General features: G+C 35.5%; 1 protein-coding gene across 2 annotated transcripts in view; it reads right to left on the bottom strand.

The window, feature by feature from the left end:
• The window catches only part of LOC150085588 (neurensin-1-like), a 215983-nt gene extending 203586 nt beyond the window's left edge, over nt 1-12397 (bottom strand). Inside the window, exon 1 of one of the 2 annotated variants that reach the window (XM_090374130.1) lies at nt 12332-12397. The gene's annotated coding sequence lies outside the window, so the exon portion shown is untranslated. Of the gene's footprint in view, nt 1-12004; nt 12084-12331 lie in introns of those variants that run through there. The other variant, XM_090374131.1, reaches the window with a different exon arrangement.
• Nucleotides 12398-13196: the final 799 nt, after the last annotated feature.

The following is a 13196-nucleotide window of genomic DNA, read 5'->3' as shown; positions in this document are numbered from 1 at the left end:
TACCCCCCCTCGACAAAAGGTCAAAACTCAGTAAGGAAGTCGAGAATTTCAGTCCTAGTTTATACCCCGACTGAAATTCTCAGCGGTAGTAACAAGGGGTGTAAAATGCCCACATTTTACTTTTTAATTTGCAGATATTCCCTCATACATTCTACCCCCCCCTTTATTGTGCCCCTTTTGCTAAAGAATTGTTTTGGTCATTTCAACAGAAAATATAAATACTAAACTAACACGACAAACCGCTATCAGTTCTTCGACAATAAGAACGTTCCAAAAGTCGGTAGTGTTGACTCTTTATCCGAACTTAGCGGCTTTCACGGTTACAAATTCCTCTGGTCATTGTTGTCTTAACTCGAGATAACAGTCGCTTTCGAAGAAGTTGAGTTCGGGAGTCCAAAAATAAGAGCACCGCTCGCTCTTGGAGAAACTACTTCATGCTGTTTGTCGCTAAAGCGTCGCAGATTACCTTCCCCCCATCCCTTTTCAAACACCAGATCAGTAGAAGTTCAAATGATAAGGGGTAAAATAGTCAATGAAGTAGGACAGGAAAGGGAGATTTTTATTTTGGAAGTTTGACGGACAGCACGAGAAGATACAGAAAGTGTGAGTGAGAATAGCAGAACCCGAATGAAGACTGAGAAGCACGGAATCCCCTTGCCGAGTTCTGCACCCCGTAGAACGTTTCATCCTTTTTGGTAAGTCATAATGACTCCCTTTTATTAGGTGTAAACCTTACTCCTCAATGACATGATTATTATGTTAGTATTGTTAAGTTACAGAATATCCTAATGCTGCTATCTTAAATAGCGCAACACTTAGTATTGTCGTCTATCATAATTCACTATAGATAATACGATGTATAACAAGTTAAAACATATCTTATGAGTGCTATCTTAAATAGCACGACTTTTAGTATTGACACCCATTATGTTTCTCTGACAGTAACCAGTATGTCACATGCCAGTTCGTGCTAGAGATGAGCCATCCACACAAAGAGCCAATCAATTACCCTATTAAAAACCCATGTTAAAATCAAACTTTTTGCATGTAATTAGTCTTAAATTGGTGTAGCTAGATAATGTATTATTTACCTGTCACTGCCATTAGAGCTTTAGTGTTTATTAATCATGTTTGTACAATTTCTATAGTATGATTCAGTATTAAACTCTGTTTTGTTTAAATAATATCTGCCTCAGACCTGTTCTCCATTCACACGATGATCAGAAAGTAGATGTTAGAAAAAAAGAACTTGCATTGCGGCACTCAAGATCCGACTATAATTGAAAGAGTTTTGTGGTGAATAACACAACGCTGGTCAGTTGCCGTGGGTTCTATTCCCTACGACGTATGAATAGAACTTTTAGGGCTCGAGACCATTGTCCTAATATAAAAATCCACTAGGCAGTCACATGAGTATACTGTTGTTACGCTTGGGAACAAGTACACAAGGAAGGGAACCAGTCCCGCAACACAGCTGTATCGTCCAAAGAAGCCCGAACGAGAATGAAACAAACTCCAGTATAACATAGGCCATTGGATCTTATAACTTTAACTATGTCCTGTTGTTGGTATACGGTTGTACTTGGAAGCGATGCATGCTTTATTCATTGTATTAATACTGAATGAAAGTATATCATATACACAACCTTTTTTTTTGTTTCTAATAAATGTTTTATGTGTTATTTGTATGTCGCATTCTCTCTCTCAGCAACTTGAAACACGCCAGGGTAAATAAACAAAGAAAATGGATTTTTGCGGGGTGGAAAGACACTAAGTGATCTTTCCATTACAAAACACAACACGATCTGCTGCTGCAATCAGGGGTCATTAAAACCCTCCATTTTAGAGGGCTCGGGTTTTTTTTCCTAACCGATTGAACATTTGAAGCAGGATAGACATCACAGGTGCACCCCAAAGAAAGGAGGGGTTTAACATAACATTAACTAAAACTTACTATACTTGTATATTGAAGTAAATACTGTACTGTACTTACATGTACAATTAAGTTGTTTAGACGCAATTTGTAGATACAGATTTCAAAATGTGTCTGCTACACTTAGTTCTGGCAGAAAAGTTTTTTAAACTAAGGACAGAAAACAGGCAAGTAGCTGCTCGATTAATCTGAAATGTAGTTAGTAAAAGTTTAGCATCCGTATTGTGCACTATATCCAGATCAAAGGATATTAAAAGCGCATAACTAACACAATTTTTAATGATATTTTTATATGGTTAATGGGTTTCTTCATTATGTGATATCATGGCTAAAATATACTTGAAAATCCTCCAACAACAGAGGGCGAAAATATTTTTAATTATTTATTTTTTTAATTTAATTTATTTATATTTATTTATTACGTATTTTATTTAATTTTTATTTTATTTTATTTATTTTTTTTTTTGACATTCACTGGCATGTTAGAATTATAGCAGAGCTCAAGTGTGACACTCACTTCTCTTCCATGACATGGAGTGGGAAGCCGCATGAGTGACCTTAAGCCGCCTATTTTATTTTTCCTCTATTTCGGTGATTTGAGCTAATTAAATGTAAATTTAATTGTAAATTAAAATTAATGTAATTAAATACGTAATACACACATACGTATATGTGTGTATATTGAGAGAGAGAGAGAGAGAGGTTGCTAAATTTAATTGGTTCCTTTATCTGCACTTGTTGTTAAACTTGTGTTTTACAAGTTTTTTTTTATTATTATTTATTAAATCTAATTTTTTATTCATTAATTGTAAGTACTTGCCAATTAAAAATAAACCCGCAAAATGGTATTTCTGTTACCGAAAACACCGCAAGGCTATTTTCATCGAAAATTTTCGTCTCCTGCAAAGCGCAACCTTTTTTTTTTTCGATAAAAATATCTGATAATCTGTCAAACAACGGCATGTTTTGAACATTGTGTGGTGCGATGCGTGTTGTTGGTTTGTTGTTTAATGGCACAAGGGCTGCTAAGGCCAGCGATGCGTGTGTGCTGTCTGAATATGAATAACTAGAACTGTAAACGGCATACTATTTTGCGTAAAAAAAAAAAAAAAAAAGTATGATGAGAATTCCGGTAAAATTCAAATATATTCAAGTAAAATAAAAAGGTATGGCAAGAATTCAAGCAGAGTATAGTGAAAGGTATTAGTTCCAGAAAAGAGGAGAATAAATAATAGAATTTATGATAGTGTAATCAAAAAAGACGAACTGTCTGGAGCGAATAGGGACCAACCTGAAACGATAAAGATAAATCCAATTTCGAAAGCATAAGAACTTCATGAATTAACTGTTTTTATTATTCTATATAGTATACTAAAAACTTCCACAAACACTCACGAATTTTATATCGCATTATTTCACATATATTAATGTATTACCATAAAAAAATAGAAGCTTACCTTTTTATTTTCTTTTCGAATCCATAAAAATAATATAAAGTTCTACACGTATACAAGAAAATATCATTACTGATCTTATTAAATTTAAGATAAACAGAAATGAGCCATTTTGAACAGCGACAACATAAGTTCACAAGCAAAAAAAATAGTCTTCTGCTTTCATCAATGCCCTCTGCCTTCAACTATGTTACTCATCATAAAATCATGAAGATCTCATTTTAAGCAGTGGGGGATGAGAAGCATAATATTGTTATATTCTATAATATATATGTATATTCTAACCTAAAGGTTTCAAAATAAACAAATACAATAAAAATATAGCGATTAATTTTTGAAATTTTAAATTTTACTAGAAATAAAATAAGCATATACCTTTAAAAGATGTTTTAGTTTATCTAATAAAGAGAATATTTTAAATCGGTTTTTTTTTTTTTTGTTTTTTTTTCTGTTACTCTCTCCTTTTTATTTATTTAAATAAATAAAGCTTGGTGTAAAATCTGTGAATTAAAATATAATCCATAAAAATTAATACAAAATAGGATTAATGAAACAGAGTAAAAAGTAATTTCTTATAGATGGGTTAAGCATATAATTAATGTGGTAATTATTTATTACTTTAAATAAACGAAATAGAGAGTACGAACGACGGACAGGCAGAGACAAATATGGTGAGAAATCAAGCGGGTATAGTGAAAAGAAGAGACGGCGATTCAATAAGAGAATTTATGATATTGTAAACAAAAAGCGACCCACCTATGGAACTGTCGTTTGGAGTGAACAGGGATGAAACTGAAACGATAGCGAAGTGCTTCATAGTTTCATTGACGAAAGGCAGTGCCGTACAGAGACTTATCTCGGCCCAGGGCGGAATATTCATCTAGGCCCTACCCTCGCAAAAATTTAAGGTGGAATTCGTAATTGAAAAATAAAGGAAATATCCAAAAATTATTCAAATCATAATTATTTATTTAAACTTTAACGACTAGTACAGGATGGCCATAATTAAAGTATCCATATTCAGAGCTCTCTGAATATGGATACTTTAATAATTAAAGCCATAATTAAAGTATCCATATTCAGAGCTCTAAATAATAAGCGGAATGCCACCAAAATTAGTAGTAAGTAAACAATTCAAGGTATGGGGAGAAGAATCTCCCCCCCCCCCGTGAAAAAAATATATAGTTCCAAAATCTGCCGATAGGGCATAATATAGAGCTGTACAAGAGGAAAGACATGGCAAAGTACAAACAAAAAAAAAAAACTAAGAGAAACCTTAATGAAATTACAAATTTATTCGTGCTCTTTGCAAAAGAACAAAATTATTATTAAATTATTATTATTTTAGGGTTGCCCGTAATTAAATACATTAACCCGTATTTGTGTCTGTAAATTGCGTATGTTCTATGGTCGATTTGCCTGTTTTGCTGGACGAAAAAATCCCAGTTACTGGGGAGAAAAACCTTGCTATCTACGCCTGAGACCGACTAACTCAGCCACGGAGTGAAAAAAGCCAATTAAAGTTCCTCGCGTCATCGACGGGATTCGAACCCGGGCCTTTTCCACCCGGTGTGGGGAGGACGGTGACGATACCACTGTGCTACACGCGCAGACTTTGCAAAAGAACAGAAAGAAACTGAACTAAACTGCCAGATGAAATGGTTTCACAGCTCCGAACTCACTGAGAGTTTACTCCTGATGGTCGATGATGTCGCTGATGGTGAAGTTGGTTTTCAATGAGATTACCATTATTCTGGACCAGAAATTGCATTCGATGCACAGTGTGCTCGGCTGCAGAATGCAAACATCTCTGGAATAATGTTCCACACATGCTGCCTTATATTGTCATTTAAGACAGCCAGGTTAGGGACACTTCCTTGATAGACATTCGACCTTGAGGTGACCCCCACAGCCAAAAATCAAACGGTGTAAGGTCAGGCGAACGTGGTGGCCATGCAATGGGAAACAAACGACTAAGGACTCTTTCTGCAGTAAAGTGATGCTGGAGAAGCTGCGGTACTGGTCGTGCGATATGAGGAGGAGGAGCCCCATCCTGCATAAAAATTGTCTCATCCAGGCATCCTCTTTGCTGCAATTGAAGAATAATGAAACTGCTCAGCATGTGATGATATCTTTGTGCTGCTACGGAACAGGTGGTTGTTCCTGCTGGGTGCAATTCCTTGAAAAACTATGGCCCTAGCATGAAATTTGAAATCACATCAAACCAGACGGTGATTTTCAGCGAGTGCAATGGGATTTGCTAAATAGCATGCGGTGCTTCTGAAGCCCATATTTGGCAGTTTTGAGTGTTGACAGTCCCATTGCGATAAAAATGGGCCTCATCTCCCCAAAGAATGTTCCATGGCCAGGCATCGTCCATTCTGGCTAAAAACGTTAGAGCAAATGCCATTCATTTTTCAGGATCATCTCTTTGAAGCTGCTGCTAGCGACTGATCTTGCAACGATAGTAGTGGATTAATTTCCGAAGAATTTCTACACAGTGGAATATGGGGTATCCGATTGCCTCGCTTCTCCCCGTAGCTCTAAATGGATCGGTCGATGATAGCCGTTGCAACTTCCTCTGCTACCTGAGGTAAAAAAAGGCTTCTTCCTCTTCCAGGTTTAACAACAAAGGACCCAGTTTCCTCAAATTTGTTAATCATCCTTCTAACTGCCACAGCTGAAAAAGGACCTTGACGTAAGTTCTTACAGCGTCTAAATTCATGAAGAGCGGCTACTGCATTGCATCCAGTAACGTAGAAGAACTTTGCAATTAAAGCGCGATCAGGTAGAGTGAGAACTTACAGAATATGCTTGCGATGTTTGCGTTGTGCCTTTGCTGATGGGAAAATTAACTCAGATTTATGCATTTTCTGCTCTCTTAGGTGTCTTATTTTTTTAGTTTAGATTTAAAAATTCAGTGCAATTCAGTTTCTTTCCGGTTTTTTTTGCATAGAGCACAAATCAAATTTTGTAATTTCATTAAGGTTTGTCTTATTTATTTGTTGGTACTTTGTCATGTCTTTCCTCTTGTACAGCGCCATATCATCCCCTATTGGCAGATTTTGGAATTAATCTTTTTTTTTTTTTTTTTTTTTTTTTTCATGGGATCCATCTCCCCATGCCGTGAATAGTTTACTTACTAATTTTGGTGGCATTCCGCTTATTACTTAGAGCTACAGAGAGCTCTGAATAGGGATACTTTAATTATGGCCACCCTGTACATTATTTCTATAAAGTTTTCACATCGTTACCTTATGATATTTACTTGATATAAAATTGTCTATAACGTCTGATGTTTTTATATCTTTTAGTATCTACTGGCATAATGGCCAATCTTAATTATTTCTTGGCCAAGTTGCTCGTAAATATATGTTTTAATCATTTTGATTTTTAAAAAATTCCCCTTTCCAGACGCGACCGTAATTGGCAATGTTAATAATATCCGAAGAGAAATGGTGATGTTGGTATATTTGTAATTCAACTTAGTTTTTTCTTGAATAAATGTCAATAATTCTAAGCAACCAAAATTTTTTCATTTTGAAACATGCTGCAAAGATTGGATTTTTTGACGTTAACTCTTTGACATCGATGTCGCTGCTCCCGTCTTCGCCATTAAAATTCCTTCAAAGTGTTGACATTTCGTTTCTTTGGCATTTCAAATAAATTCATGAAGTTAGTTTTCTGATTTCCGAATAAGATGAAAAGCCGAGAATATTCGATTCATGTGATCAAATCTTTTTTGTAAGCTAACGATAGCCACATCGATCATTATATTAAAAAATTCTGTTTCAAACATTGGTTGGATCAGTAGAGCATTCATCTGATGAGGGAAACTAGCACTTCAGGTAACTCTGATGGTACTTCCAACTCAGTTCAAATATCTATAACTTTATCCGTACACAATTTGTGTTGAAGAGGCCGCCGTAGCCGAGTGGTCAAGCGCGCGGGTGCATACGTACACATGCCTTGATTGACCGGGGTCAAAGACCGTGGCTGCTAAATGCGGTATTTTTTGTGAACTCCTCTGATCGTTTGGTCGTCCCAGAGTATAAACAGAAAATTTATTTATTAATTATATTCTTTTACAGAGCAATTAATTGCTGCTAAATTGTTTAACATGGAGAACTTTGTTATTTTCCCTACGAAAATGCCCATAGAAGAGGTACAGGAGACCACTGAGGCATATCCCATGATTGAAAGAGAAAAACTTTTTACGGAATTACAAAAAGTTTTTACTATAAGTTTTCTATAGCGGACACGATCTATACAATTATAGCAAATTAACTGACTTGCTGAAATTTCTCTCAGAAAATAATCTAGCTCCAGTTCTCGGTGAACTTACAAAACTCATAAAAGTTCTTTTGACCATTCCGACGACTACTTCAGAGCCCGAACGCTGCCATTCGACATTAAAAAGAGTAAAAACATTTTTAAGGAGCACTATGAATCAGGAAAGGCTAAATGCTCAAGCAATGCTTTCAATAGCAAAAAGCTTGGTCAACAGTGCACCAAATTTGAATGAAAAAGTTATTAATCTATTTTCAACAAATAAAAACCGAAGAATGGATTTTGTTTTTAAAAAATCATGATGCTTCCACTAGAATAATGCTGTTAAAAGATTTAAGTGTCTTACGTGATCTGTTCTTCATCCCTCTTAACATCGATCTCATAATGTCTCAGACTTCCAAAATTTTTGATTTAATTAAGCATTCTTTCTCATCTTTTAAGGTTGACAATGTTATAATTCTTCTCTTAGCAGCTGATGTACTTCCTGTTTTCGATTATTGTGATATCATTTGGCACCCACAAGAAGAATATCTTTCTCATACACTTGAAATTCAAATCAAATTCATTAAATTTTTACTTTCGAAATCGTCGTGCCTTTCACCAGTGCAGGTGGTCGCCCGGGACCCGGAAATGTAAGGGGCCCAAATTCCGATGATATTTTATTTTTTTAAATATAAAAAAAAAATGATTATTTCTTAATATAATATTTTAAGTGTACAAAAAATATATATAAAAATTCAATATTGGCTTATTTATATTGCAATAAATTTATTTATTTAATAATCAGATGTTAAAAGAAGAAAGTAATTTTGGCCTATTTTTATTATTTAAACCTAATTTTAATGCAACAAAATCCCACAACAATGCAGATTCACATTTAAAACTATTCGCTTTCATCAAAATGGTAACCCATTGATGCTTATCACCGACAGTTTTCAACTGAGCATCGTTTCTGGACCTTAAAAAATGGCGAAAAGCTTGAAAGGACTTGGTTGATATACTCGGGGAAAAAAGGACGCCATTTTCTGCTTTTGCTGCAAATTATTTTTTCGCTTTAAAACTACTGGGTTCCATTCTTGGCGTCATTCACAAGATGGTTTAAGCTCGCATGAGAACTCTCAAAGTCATAAAATATGCATGCAACAGTGGAAGGAATTAGAGCTCCGGCTAAAATTCAATAAAATTATGGATGTTGTAAATAAAAATTTGATACAGAAATAAAAAATAAAAAAATAAAAATACTGGAGAATGATTTTGGAGCGAGTAATCGGGATAATTAAAATTTTAGCTTCACGAAATTTGGCACTGAGAGGAAGCAATGAAAAATTATTTGAACAAAATATTGGAAATTTTTGGGGGATAAATAGAGTACAAGAAAATAGAACTTTTTGTGTTCCGTGTGTAGTGCATAATATAAATTTAGTTGTATCTGATGCAGCACATTCTTCAACAACTTCAGAATTATTTTTTAGAACATTACAAAGCAGTGGTGGCTCGTGACTCTGATGTTTGATGGTGCTGCGTCTTAAAGTTACATTAAATTGCCTTGGTTATAAGACATGTAGATATATACAGTAATAATAATAAGCAAGTTAAAAATACTACAAAAACTTAACTAGACATTTACCATAACAGACTTGAACTTTTATTTAAACGTTCTTAGAAACGTTATTTTTGTGAGCCAGAGTGAGAAGGAATCGAGAAGGGATTGGAGGACATCACTCTCAGTAGGAGAATAGATAACTTTCTGAAGTTATCTATTCTCCTACTAAAGATCATCTGCATAAAGATGCACTCAACATTAGCTGAGTGAAATACACTAGACAGATCGCTAACGTAAACAATGAACAAAAGCAGACCCATAGGTGACCTTGAGGAACACTTTGTGGGACAGTAAACGGAGTCGATGAAGTACCATCCATAATTACAGATAGTTGATCTTCAAGCATTATGAATAATATAACTCATATTACCGTGAGAAAAACGAAGAAATGCGATGATACGCGCCAATTTTTGAAGGTAAAAATAATTTGTCGGATGGTTTAACAATTTCTTGAATTTGCAAGAAAAGATACAGAGTTGGATTTGAGCCGTCTTTTCAGCTATTCTGTGCCTACTGGAAGAAGGCCACAACTGAATGCAGTGTCGCCATAAATTTCAAAACGAGTTAAATCTTATAGGCCTATTGGAAGAAAGCCGTGCAGTGTAGTGTGACCATAAATTCCATTTTTTCCCCCTTACTTTGAACCTGGCCAAAGTTAATATTAGAGTTATTGCGGAAACCAACTTTGTGTTGTAGTCAGTATTTCTTAAGAGAACATTTAATGTCATTTGAAATGATATTCGAAGTTCTTGTAGCAGTATATCTTATAATAAATAGCTTTCACTCCGCTCTTCTATGGACTTGGCGCATCATGGCCTTAGTCGCCCATGCGCCATAAAAAACCAAACCAAACTCCGTTCCAAAGAAATGCATCAATAGTGGGCGTTACTGCCTTCTCGTTGGATGCATCAGCTAACATAGGAATAACTGATTCTACCCAGTTCTGCAGGTAGGTTGTTTTCTGTTAATGGGGATATGTCAACATTTAATGCAATAGCTTCACCTTTTTTTTTTTTTTTTGTATTAGCACAAGAAAATTCTGGATGAAATTAATTTTGATGTACAGTAACTATTCAAGGAAAGATCCTGTTGGATACAATGGATATAAGAAAAATATAATGAATAAAAATATAAGAGGTTGCACTTTCTGTAACAGCACAGATGTCGATCTAATTGTACGGTATTATAGCTATGTGTTTCAGTTTGGAGGCGGTTTGTCATATGAACTCCTGTGAACATTGTGATCTCCTCTGACCGTGTGATCTTCCCGGAGTATAATCAGAATTATTTATGTATTTGTTTATTTTATTTATATTGTTATGGCCTCCACCCTTAATGAACAATGCAGACGAAGAACTAAACATTATGTCTCTTGTTTTTCTGTTCTATGAAAGGGTTTGATCGAAAAAGTAGCGGTGGGTTTATTTTTATTACATGGAAATCCCAAACACGAAAGGTATTAGAACCTATAATACTTAGTACCCTCTATGGGTTGAAGACTGAGAAGACACGTTTCGATTTGTCGCAAACTGTGTTCGATGGATCATCTAGAAATAGCAATGCATGAGCAGTAATGCCTATTTATCTGCAGTCAATCAGAATTAGAACGTGTTGAACAGAAAGCGTTTTATGTGCTTATTCGTATTTTAAAATGAGCGATTTTACTAAGTAGCACTGCATAAAACTTTGTTTAGAATTAGGGAAAAGTGCTAAAAAAAAAAAAAACTAAAGAAATGTTACAAACGCTTTCTTCGAAAGTTGTTGTTAATAATTGGAAGACTTCTCAATGATTTTTCAAAGTTTAAAGAAGGCCACTCAGCAAATGACAACAGCGGAAAACTTTGTTGTGTTCGAATCATCAAAGACGAGGATAAAAAAGCTCTTTCATCCTCGTCTTTGATGACTACATTTTCATCCTGAAAATGGTTGTTGAGTACGTCGCTTTTATTTTTATTATGTCCAGACCAGGAAAAGTATACACTGTTGGATTAGTTCGTGAAAATAAAATGTTCCTAATGATATCATCAGCAAATGAACAATCTCTTCCGTCACCTCAAGCAGCATTGTCAATTCTAAGAATATATCATCAGTCATAATACTGTAACAAGATTTTTACATGTAACAAGATATGGAAATTTTAACACACTAATTTTTCTCGAATCACTTAGTGTGGCCCGCGAAACAAATCTAACTTTGAATATGGACCCTGTACGAGAAAAGATTAGACACCACTGGTGTAAAGACAGCCCTGTTCCCCATTTCTACAAGATTAGGCAGTAATTTATTCCGACAGTTATCTTTTGGATAAAAGACTACGAATATCCTATGTCCAGCCTATAGAAAAAAAAGATACGCAGACGCCTGCTCTAGATACTTTGCAACCTTACCAAACTGGAATCTCTCTGTCTGTAGCAATATTTCTTTATGAGAATAACTAATATTGTTACATTTCATTGTACTTTTTTCAGCTGGCTCACATCCTTCCTGAAAAGGGAGAAAATATTCGAGATGTGGGCTTATCAAGGCTTGATACAATAAAATAATCAATCACGATTGGAATAATTGATTAATGTGCTTTAATATAATCCCAATGAGAGCTTTTCGATAACCAGATTTGGTTACAGTTCGTTATGTTCCGGATTTAAATTAAATTTCTCGCTCAAAGAAATGGAAAAAATGCATGCCGCTTATTGTAGTTTTGAAATAAAGATTGAACAGACTTACGAATGTTTGAAACAGCGAAACTCTTTCCAGAGGAACATTTTTGCCTTATTTAGCTTCATCTCTGTTTAATTGAGAGCTCAACCAAGAGTGATCTATGGTTTGTGACAATCACGTGCATTAGGAATAAATAAATAAAATATCCCAATTCCTTATCTTGATGATAGTCAACAAGTGAGACAAATATATCAAAGACGACACCTGCAGGGCCGAAGTTTTAGTACCCCCCTTACAACTTATCCCTTTCTCGTTCTTTCACTTTTTCGATCACCACAGACGGATTACCCACCACTAGTATTCTTGTGATTGGCGAACACAAGTGCCACTTACCTGTTTCATCGCTGCCCCTATCCTTCTATCTTCTCGTTATTCCTGCTTTAAGACAAGTTGGAGCACAGAGAGCACGCCTCGGGAATGAAGGGTTGTTCTGCGGCACTGCCGCCCAGAACAGCGGAGGTGCCGTACATCTCCCACCAACGCATTTCCCATCTTGCGGTGAAGTATGAGAGCGTGGGCGCCCTGTCGTCGCATGCGCACTTTGTGTATATTGATTGCATAATACAGGACAAAACAGAGGTCGAGCACGCGCGTAAAATAAGGTCCTAAAGGACGCCAATGGAAAGGGAGCGTCTAAACTGAAGAAGGATCACTATCCTAGAGCATCAAGAAGAAATTCAAAGGTTTTATTCTCTTTTATCCTATTGCCAGTAAACTCAAAGTATAATAGCCAATAGAGATTTACATAATAGATGCATTTACTTCGTGTCCACTCAGTAAGATGAAAAGAGCCGATAAGCGAAGAAGAGATGTGGAATCAGAGAAAAGTAAACATCGAATACAACCACTTGTCACAATCAAGAACAGCGAAAACGAAAAGAAACTGGAGTACTATACAACCACATTTTAAATACTTGCAAGGTCTCCCAGGGGTAAACCAGTCAAATGATGATGCTGGATTTTTACAATTAATCAGATAAGAGATCAATCGTAAAACCTCTGGTGTATGTCCTACAAACTACCACCTTGAAAATTTGAGTTATTACAAAGCTTAAATTTCACGAAGGTGGCCATTGTCAAAGTCATGTTATAATTCAAATATATCTTCATAATGACTATAATTATTATTTATTATTGCTATTTGGTTTTTAGGAGCATTAGCAACTAAGGCCATATTGCTCCGGGGATATGCGGTGGT

This window comes from Mastigoproctus giganteus, chromosome 5 (assembly GCF_048544385.1).
Source record: "Mastigoproctus giganteus isolate SK-2022 chromosome 5, ASM4854438v1, whole genome shotgun sequence".
In the NCBI taxonomy this organism is placed as follows: Eukaryota; Metazoa; Arthropoda; class Arachnida; order Uropygi; family Thelyphonidae; genus Mastigoproctus; species Mastigoproctus giganteus.
Note: the sequence above shows the minus strand (reverse complement) of the source record. Positions and strands in the feature narration are given on the sequence as shown.